General features: G+C 43.2%; 1 non-coding gene across 1 annotated transcript; it reads right to left on the bottom strand.

The window, feature by feature from the left end:
• Positions 1–904: 904 nt before the first annotated feature.
• Positions 905–987, bottom strand: TRNAY-GUA. The gene has a single exon. It is a non-coding gene; the product is annotated as a tRNA-Tyr (tRNA).
• Between the last annotated feature and the right edge of the window lie 8,627 nt (positions 988–9,614).

Genomic DNA, 9,614 nt, shown 5'->3' with positions numbered 1-9,614 from the left:
GATTAGTTTCACGCGCTCTAAGCCCGGCCCGCGCGCAGTTAGGAGGATTGGCCTCAATCTGAGCGGTACCACCCATCCTACCCTACTACCTATAGGGGGCCGTCCGTCCTACAGCCGCCCGAAGAGGAACTGCAGTGATCTTGAATAGGGATCCTGCAGCGATAGATAGAATCCCCATAAAAAGACCACTAGATCGAGCACCAGTGATTTCGTATCCGGTCAAAATCTTGGCTAATTGATCGAAGTGGGTAGCTCCAGTAGACCCATAGATCATGGAACAAATAGGGTGGGTAGGCCACACTACACGTATAGACGCGAACCCCCCTCGTTACCGTACGTGCGACTCTCACCGCATACGGCTCGCACAAAGACTCCTCAATCCATCCTTCTTCCACCTCTCCAATCCACTTGCCTTGCGTTCCCCTGAAAGAAAACGGATGCGCTACGGCTTTCGCCGTTGCTTGTTCTTTTTCTTTCTTTGCTACGCAACTCTTTTTCTTTCGTTGCTTGTTCTTTTTCTTTCTTTGCTACGCAACCTTGCGCGCTCTTCTTTGCTTGTTGCTGAAAAACCACAGGTCTCTGAGAGCCTCCCGCAGTGCAGGGTGGGCGCTTCCTTCGTCTATCGTATGTATCGCTTGGCTTCGTCCCGAACCAAGGAGGCATTCTGGCGGGCGCGTGCGTGTGCCGACTGCAGAGACTACAAGCCGATGCCGGAAGCGACTCGCTTCTCTTCTCGTTGGGATATAGATGGGGAATCTCTATAGATCGTAGTAGTTCGCCAACCTATCTCACTAGCATACGATACAATTTCACTTCAAGGCACGGCAAAAAAAAAGAAAGAGCTTCGCTCGGTTGGCCCTCCTACGCTGACGCCTACTTTCTCTTCTCTGAAGTCTACAACAAGTGGGAGAGGCAGGATTCGAACCTACGTAGAAAACCTTCAACAGATTTACAGTCTGTCGCTTTTGACCACTCGGCCACTCTCCCCTTCCCGGGCCGACGCCCCCCTAAATGGGTTCCTTAATCAGAAGGATGGCGGCGTTCGTTCTGATTCAGTTCAGAAGATTGAAGGGAACTCGTAGATTAGCTAGCGTTCCGGGAGAAGAATTTCCTTTTTCATCCAAATTTATTGAAAGAAAGGGGCAAAGCTTCTACGACAGCTTCCCCCTCATTGCCATCGTAGGCCTTCCCCGGCTCCCCTCCTTCGTAGCTTCTGGCTAAGCATCTTTCGGCGGAGGAAAGGAGGCGACTAGTCGCTTCTCTTCTGGCGAAGCAGCGAGTTCATGAGCAAGTGAATGAACGAGCCAGCGAGCTGCGAGTGAAGTGCAACAGTCGTCAGGCGAGCCATGTTCCTAAAAGAAAAAAAAGGCAAGAGTTTTCTTTCCCATTTCCCAGTCCTTGGCTCATTCACCGATGCTTTGACTCCTCTATAGAATAGACATCAATGTTGGGACTATCAATCAACAGGCCAGGCTCTGTCAACAGGTTCGGGTACTGGGTCAAGGTCAAAGAAAAAAGACCTCCTGAACAGGTGGTGAAGGCTAAGTAGGTTCAGCCACAGGAGCAACCTAGGCTTCTACTCTGACGCTCTGCCGCTGGTGCTATTTCCTCCGCCTCCACAAGCTGCGAACTCTTCGTAGTAGCGCGGGATTCCACTGCTTCTTAAGCTTAGGGCTCACTCGACTTGGTCTCCACGCTACCACTGACCAGGTGACCGACCACTCCTTCCAATGTCAATGACTCCCCCAATGCCAGACTGAGAGAGAACGACCACCCCAATCATCACTGCTCAAGCCATAATTCTCTTTGATAGCTTGAGAGAGAAAGGATCAAAGAAGGTTCGGTGAACGCTTCCACGATTCTCTCGTGAATTCCCCTTTTGGGAACGCATGGATACCCTAGACTTCGTCATGGACAAACTGAGTGACTTTTTCTTCCCTTTTTGAGCGCCTGTGCGTAGTCTGCGGAACACGAACAGGTTGCGTCAACAGTGGTTCCGGAAGCAAGGCCCACCACGCACTCATCCCAAGCAAAAGACACGTCAGCAGCACGAAGCGAAGATCACATATAGAATATTGAAGCAAAGCTTCTTTCATTCAATTCAACATTCAAAACCCGGATTCGACCGCTTGCCCCCGAAGCATCGCGTAGACCTCTTATTCTCTCCGGAGATCGGAGTAGTCAGTCGTGCTTGAAAGCTCCGGTTGGGATCGATCGTTGAAGAGAGATTCAATGGAAGCTGAGTAGCGGCTGGAACTAGCGGTTTCCAAAAACCCGCAGACTGAAACTCGAGCCTTTTGAAAAGATCTCTGCTTCGTCAGTCAGGGAGAATTCTTGTACATGTCGCCCAGAAGCGCCATTTTGCAAACCTACTTTCTCAAAGGCGCTAGATCACACTCACTCCCCTAATGAAATTGGTTTTTTCCTGACGTTGCTACCCGACTGTGACTTTGAAAGCCTTAGATTTCGATTTGAGATTCCTGAACTAACGATGAACAAACGGAAGACGAATGACGGGTTTTCCTGATGTGAACTGCGAGAATCTTCTTTCAATTGATATACCACAAAAGTGGTTTTCTGAGAGTTTCCCAACAAGACTGCTCCACAAACAAAGGAAGGGGTAGATCTTTGTTCTCGTCTTTTTTCTCAAATACACTTTCTTTTTTTATCTTTCAAAATCAAACTATCGCCTTTCTTCTTCAAGAAGAAACTCTCGCTTGGTGGCAGCTAGTTCAATGGTTGCTCAGCGGTCTTCTCTCCTAACCTAGTGCCTTTGCTACTCCCTTTCGCTACCAGGTCTTTCCTTATTCTATATAACGTAAACGTACGCAAAAAAAACCTGAGTCTGGGCTCCACTCACTAGGAAGATAGAAAAAAATGAGTAGTAGCGCTAGCGGCGCAGAAGGAGCTTGACACCACATCTTTCAAAAGTTCCCTTGACTTTCAGGCGCTAGAGGAAGCCATCGACTTCTGCTCCTAGGTTTCATTGGGTTACGATTGGTTCACGAACAAGAGAATAAGAAAAGAAGTGAGTGAGGATTCGACTAGCTTTTAGCTTCAAGTGGTTCAGTCTTCTTTAAAGATTCTCCTATGTAGAATAAGAAGAAGTGGTCTGAGCTTAGTCGGGATAGGTTGTTTGGTCATGAATCTGCCGGCATCGCTTGACTTTCTTTCTTCTTTCAAGAGTAGTGAGCAGGCAGGGGAGAGGAAGCTCGGTACAAGGCGCTAGATCTGACCTATGCTTGACTCGGGCATTCTCTATCTTATAGACTGAGATACACAAGACTGAAATCAGACAAGAGACAGACACCATAAAGACTGGTATTCGGTCTTTTCTCTGTCTTCTCCCTCTTAGTTCATACAGATAGAAGCCAAAGACCTACTCTCGTCTTCCAAGTCTACTTTCTGGAAGGTGATGAAAAAGCTTCTGAATTTCTCTGAACTTCCCGGCCATCGGTCTTCAATCGCTTGTTCAATTGTACAAACGAATATTCATTCGACTGGCAACTGGCATCTTCCCTCCCCCCTAGCTAATTGAAGACCAGCTTCCTCTTCGTATTCACTACGTGCCTTGTGGGTTTCTCTTCTCTGCGGTCTGCTTAAGCCAATAAGATATATAGAAACTAAAAGGCTATCTTTGAGTAGAGCAAGAAGGCAGGAAAACCGAAAAGCAATCCAAGGGAAAGCTAGACCTAGAGTTCAGTATCGAGTGACCTTTGAAAAGGGGTCCGTACTCACTTGACCAGCCTAATGTCAAAACTTCTTCTTATTCGAGAGCTTTACAGCAAAGAGGCGCTAGGGTGATAGACTTTCAATCGAATGTTATACCAGACTCCACTCCATCCCCCTATGACGGGTGAACTCGTTGCCGACGACCTTGCTGCCACAGCCCGATCTGCGGTGAGTGCAATTTCCTGGGATTTTCTTTTTCTTCAGAGGAACTGGTCATAAGGGGACTGACTTTGAGATCTATATATAGGTAGGCACTCTTCACCCTACTCTCATAAAGAAGATAGGAAGACCTCAGACTCAGCCTTTGAAAATGAAAAGAGGTGCGGAGCAATCTCCCGTTCTTGCGACAGACTGATCTCGCTACTCACTACTAAAGAAATAGCGTGAGTGAAGTGCTGTTCGATATCGCTTATGAGCGCTTAGCGACAGCGTCTAAGCTTCACCCTTTTCTTACATAAGAAATTGATCTGCCCGTAACTCAACATCATAGGAACTGAGATCCCGAGGGTCGTCGATTGGCATTCTGCTCCTTGCCATTCAGAGAAGCTGGTCCTCCTTCTGCTTTTGCTCGAGCGGATTCTCCGTCTTCCATTTTGGCTACAGGTGATGAACTCATTTTCTAAAAAAGGGTTCCTAATCGGACTCTGCCCTTCAAGATTCAAAGCATCTACGCACTCATTTCAGCAATATCCTTGCTCAAAGCCCTAAAAAGAAGGGATTAAGCCATTAGAATGAGAGAAATGCACTTCCGTTTTGGCTTCAATGTGGGAAGAACTAGTGCCTTCTTTTTCCGTAGTAAGGTAAGGTATAAGGTATGTAATCTTTGCACGAATCTCATGGCAGTTTGATCCCGCCATTCCTGCAAGGAAGAGTAATGAAAGGGACGACCGATGAAACTCTTTCAAATAGTTAGACCCTGTGGAAAGTCTAGTGGTCAAATTAGATAGGCCTTTTCTTTCTGGACTGACCTGAGTCTTATTAGACTCTAGGCCAACCCTAGGTACTAGGTAAGTGATTCCTACCAAAGATGAAGATGTCGGAGGTAATCCATTATGGGGAAACCTTTTATGAAGGAGATACATGAATGACATTTCTCTATGAAAAATCGAGATCTGGTGACATAACGCAAGGTCTACCAAAAGTGGAACAAATAAGAGAAGTGCGTTCAATTGATTCAATATCGATGAACCTCGAAAGAAGAGTTGAAGGTTGGGACGAACGTATCCGAAGGATTCTTGGGATCCCCTGGGGATTCTTGATTGGAGCTGAACTAACCATAGCCCAAAGTCGTATCTCTTTGGTTAATAAGATACAAAAGGTTTATCGATCCCAGGGGGTACAGATCCATAATAGACATCTAGAGATTATTGTACGTCAAGTAACATCAAGAGTTTTGGTTTCCGAAGATGGAATGTCTAATGTTTTTTTACCTGGGGAATTTATTGGATTGTTGCGAGCAGAACGAGCAGGGCGCGTTTTGGCCGAATCAATCTGTTATCGGGCAATCTTATTGGGAATAACGAAGTCATCTCTGAATACTCAAAGTTTCATATCCGAAGCAAGTTTTCAAGAAACTGCTCGAGTTTTAGCAAAAGCTGCTCTACGAGGTCGTATTGATTGGTTGAAAGGCCTGAAAGAAAACGTTGTTCTGGGGGGGATTATACCGGTTGGTACCGGATTCAATAAATTAGTACATCGTTCAAAGCAAGACAAAAACATTCATTTGAAAATCAAAAGGAAAAATCTATTCGAGTTGGAAATGAGCGATATTTTGCTACACCATAGAGAATTATTTTGTTCTTGTGCCCAAGAACTTTCCATGAGACATCAGACCAATCTTTTACGTAATGTATCCTAACAAGAGGTTTATTCTTTTTATTTTAACTCTCTGGTCCGATTATGGATTTCATAATCAATGAAATAAAAAAGAAAGAATGAAATTCATGGTTTGGGTCGTAGATCAATGGTCAATCCTGGTAGAAGGTTCCGTCGGAACAATTCTTTATTTCATAAGGTACTGAATCTATTTGAAAAAAAAAAATAAAAAGAGAAAGTGTGGGAAAATGGGAAGACGATATTGGAACATCAATTTGGAAGAAATGATGGAAGCAGGAATTCATTTTGGTCATGTTACTAAGAAATGGAATCCTAGAATGGCTCCTTACATCTCGTCAAAGCGTAAAGGTATTCATATTACAAATCTTACTATAACTGCTCGTTTTTTATCAGAAGCCTGCGATTTAGTTTTTGATGCAGCAAGTAGGGGAAAAAGATTCTTAATCGTTGGCACCAAAAAGAAAGCAGCGGATTTAGTAGCATCAGCAGCAATAAGGGCTCGATGTCATTATGTTAATAAAAAATGGCTTGGTGGTATGTTAACGAATTGGTCTACTACAGAAACAAGACTTCAGAAGTTCAGGGACTTAAGAGCAGAACAAAAGATGGGGAAACTCAATCGTCTCCCTAAAGGAGATGCAGCAATGTTGAAGAGAAAGTTATCTACTTTGCAAGCATATCTTGGCGGGATCAAATATATGACGGGATTGCCCGATATTGTAATTATCGTGGATCAGCAAGAAGAATATACGGTTCTTCGAGAATGTGTCATTTTGGGTATTCCGACGATTTGTTTAATCGATACAAATTGTGATCCAGATCTTGCAGATATTTCTATTCCGGCCAACGATGATGCTATCGCTTCGATTCGATTGATTCTTACCAAATTAGTATCTGCAATTTGTGAGGGTCATTCTAGTTATATAAAAAATGGTTGATTATCTTATCATTATTCTTAAGAAGAAGAAAGAAGAAGGTTAGTTTGTTTTTGGTGAACTCTCTTTGATTGTTACTCTTTTAGTTTGCATCTTTTGGAGTTTGAACTATGTTTTGACTATCAAATAATATTTAAAAGAAAAGATAAAAATGATTGGTATTTTTTTTATGTGATTTCTCGGTATCCGAAATATACGATTCATAACTTAACTTCATGAATGAATATAGGTGAATTGAGAAAGAGATGGTTGAATAAAAATAATCACTTTTTTGAAGTTCGGAGGGAAAGAAAGACCTTGCCTCACACCGGGATCCCCTCTCGTCGATGATACTTCTTTCTGGGCCCATTCCAAATTGTGAACCTGATCTATTTCAAGACTCCGCTTAGCTGCTTCTCACGAAGGTAGTTCTCCGCTCCATTAGAGTAGCAACATGGATTCCTATCTCCGGCTGACGAAAACACCTGACCCCAGCTTCAACGCTTCGCGCCTACATGCGCTAGCCTAAACGTAAGGGTGCCTTAGCCTTCCTTTTCAGTCTTGCTGCTCGCAGTTACTTCACTTGCCTGTGGTGTGGAAGCGAGTCAACGTTTAGATCAAGTTGGACGGCTCCAACTACCTTGTTTGGAAAGTCAAATTTCATACCTTCTTCCAATGAGCCTTCGAAGAAATTGGGTTTTCCTGATGGAACTGAGGCTGCCCCTCCAGAGAAAGTTGAACGATCCACAGCAGGAGAAGATGGATCTACTGTTATCTCTTTTGTCGGCGTATGAAGCATGGTTACGGAAGGATAAAATGGTTGTGTCGTGGCTAAATACCACCCTTTCCCTGCCTATAAAAGCCCCACCTCCTCACGGCCAAAGGGGACATATGCACCAACCTAGGGGAAACTCTGCCAAAATCATCCCAAGCCTTCCTAGCACTCATACGAAGCTCATCCCCATAATTTCAAGCCCTAATTCCCACGGAGAAAACCCAATTTCACCACTGAAATCCAGGGCATTTCTCGGCCTTGGAATCAACCTCCACCAAACTCAAAATTCATCATCCCAAAAGCTTCCCCATAGCCTAAAATCACTTCCCCAATCGAAGCCCCATCATCCCGAGCCCTCTAACCTAGCTCAAGACCACACCCGAGCCACCCTTTGGTCTAGATCATACATAGGCCTCATCCCAGAGCAAATCAACACTTGGAGGACGTTCGTGGACTCAAGGCGAAGCTTCCGAACAAATCCAATCGAGGCTACACCTCTTGGACGAAGGTATGACTCAAATTATCCTATTTTGGCCTCGGTTTGGTCTTTTGTGAAAGAAATTGACATTTCATGCTTATCTAGCCGTATGGATGTGTTCGTCTCACTTAGATGAAGGTGTAGGAACAAACCCCATGCGATTGAGTTCAGTATCGAGTGAGATCTTAGGTCTAGAAAACGAGCGGTTCTCGGTTTAGATTGATCGGGGACGATGAACGGATGCCGTCCATTCGCGCGTGTATCGAACGAGCGGTCGAGATGGAGCCGGACGGGAGCGCGATACGTGAACCGCGGGCACACGTGGACGCCGAGGTGTAAAGCGCAACCAGTCGCAGCGCGCCGCGTGTTCTTTCGACCGGTACGAGGCTGACGCGGCGCCGACGTGGATAAGTGAGTAAATAGGGTATTTTGGAATTCTTTCAATACAGAAAATGATATTCACTTCAAAAATTCATATCTTGGTGTAGAAAAATCACAAAAATCAAATAAAAAGACCTCTGTGCTCAGTGAACAGAGAAGAATTTATGGAACCAAAAATGAAAAATCTTTATTCAATATTTTCTTTGAAATTAATTAAAAACCACAGAAAGGAAATTCATTATAATGAATGAAATAATCATCCAAATTCAGTGAAATTTTGAGGGCTTGTTCCTAATGACATTAGGGGACTCCTCTGATTTTTCCAAGGTCAGAGAGCACCTCTATGATATGATCAAGAGCCCTCAAGAGCCCTAATTTTCTAGGATATTTAGCATTATATTCATTCAAAAATTCACAAAAATTCTTCAAAGTGGTCCTCTGATCTAGGTGAACCTCCTAAAATTATCCTAAGGACAGAAAAGATGTTTTGGTTAGTCAATTTCATTAATATTGAAAATTCCCAATTTTGAATCAAAAGAATTATGAAAAATGAAATTATGAAAAATGAAAGAAATTATGAAAAATGAAAGAAAAATCAGAAAACTCCAATTCTCCTCTGATGTTTCAATTAGCCCATGAGTAGCAAACCATCAAGGTTTCATAACTTTTTGAGTCAAATTGAAAGAGTTATGAAGTAAAGGACCCTAGGGGTAAAATGGTAATTATGGAATTTTGAACCAGAATTAAGATTCAGGTCAAGTCAAGGGGTTAATAGGTAACATTAATGACAATTCACTATCTGAAATGATTGAAACATAAAGGGTTAAAGGGTAGAAACCAATTCATGTCATTTGCTACAAAAAGGGTAAAAGTGTAATTTGCCAAATTGTTGAGAATTGGAAGTCACTCAAGTTTGGAAGATCCTAAGGTGAGGGGCTTGAGCTAGGAAGACAATAACTCATCAATTTGAAGTCCCAAACCAATGGTTTAATACAATTCAATCTTTTAATAAGGATCGAACACATTTCATAAAACTTTTCAAAATTCTGAATTTGCCCTCACATCTCAGGAGCTTGTAGTGAATTAGGTTCAATCCAATGTCATTTGAGGAATAGCCTAAGAAAGAAATATGAATGATAAAAACACCTTCAAAACACTACAAGTCCGAAGCCCAATTGAAGAAAGAGCATAGAATTCCCTTAAATGATTAGGTTTGCCCCTAGAGGCGACAACTCGCCCTACTCATGGGTTAATTGAAACATGAAAATTGAGCACAATCTCAAACAATTAATCTAACTTGGATGATTTAATTAACAACATAGTAAAGTCAAGAATGAACTTGAAATGATCCGAGAGATTCTAAGGTTGTTCGGAGTTACTCCCCGGACTTCCTTGTAAGATTTTGGATACTTCAGAGGACATTTTGAACTACTTGAGCAGCTTGGCCAGTTACTCAAAATCCGCGATTTTGATCTTTCTTGATGTTAGCAATGTATAG

This window comes from Phalaenopsis equestris, unplaced genomic scaffold (genome assembly GCF_001263595.1).
Source record: "Phalaenopsis equestris unplaced genomic scaffold, ASM126359v1 Scaffold000002, whole genome shotgun sequence".
In the NCBI taxonomy this organism is placed as follows: Eukaryota; Viridiplantae; Streptophyta; class Magnoliopsida; order Asparagales; family Orchidaceae; genus Phalaenopsis; species Phalaenopsis equestris.
This window is presented reverse-complemented; position numbering and strand designations above follow the sequence as displayed.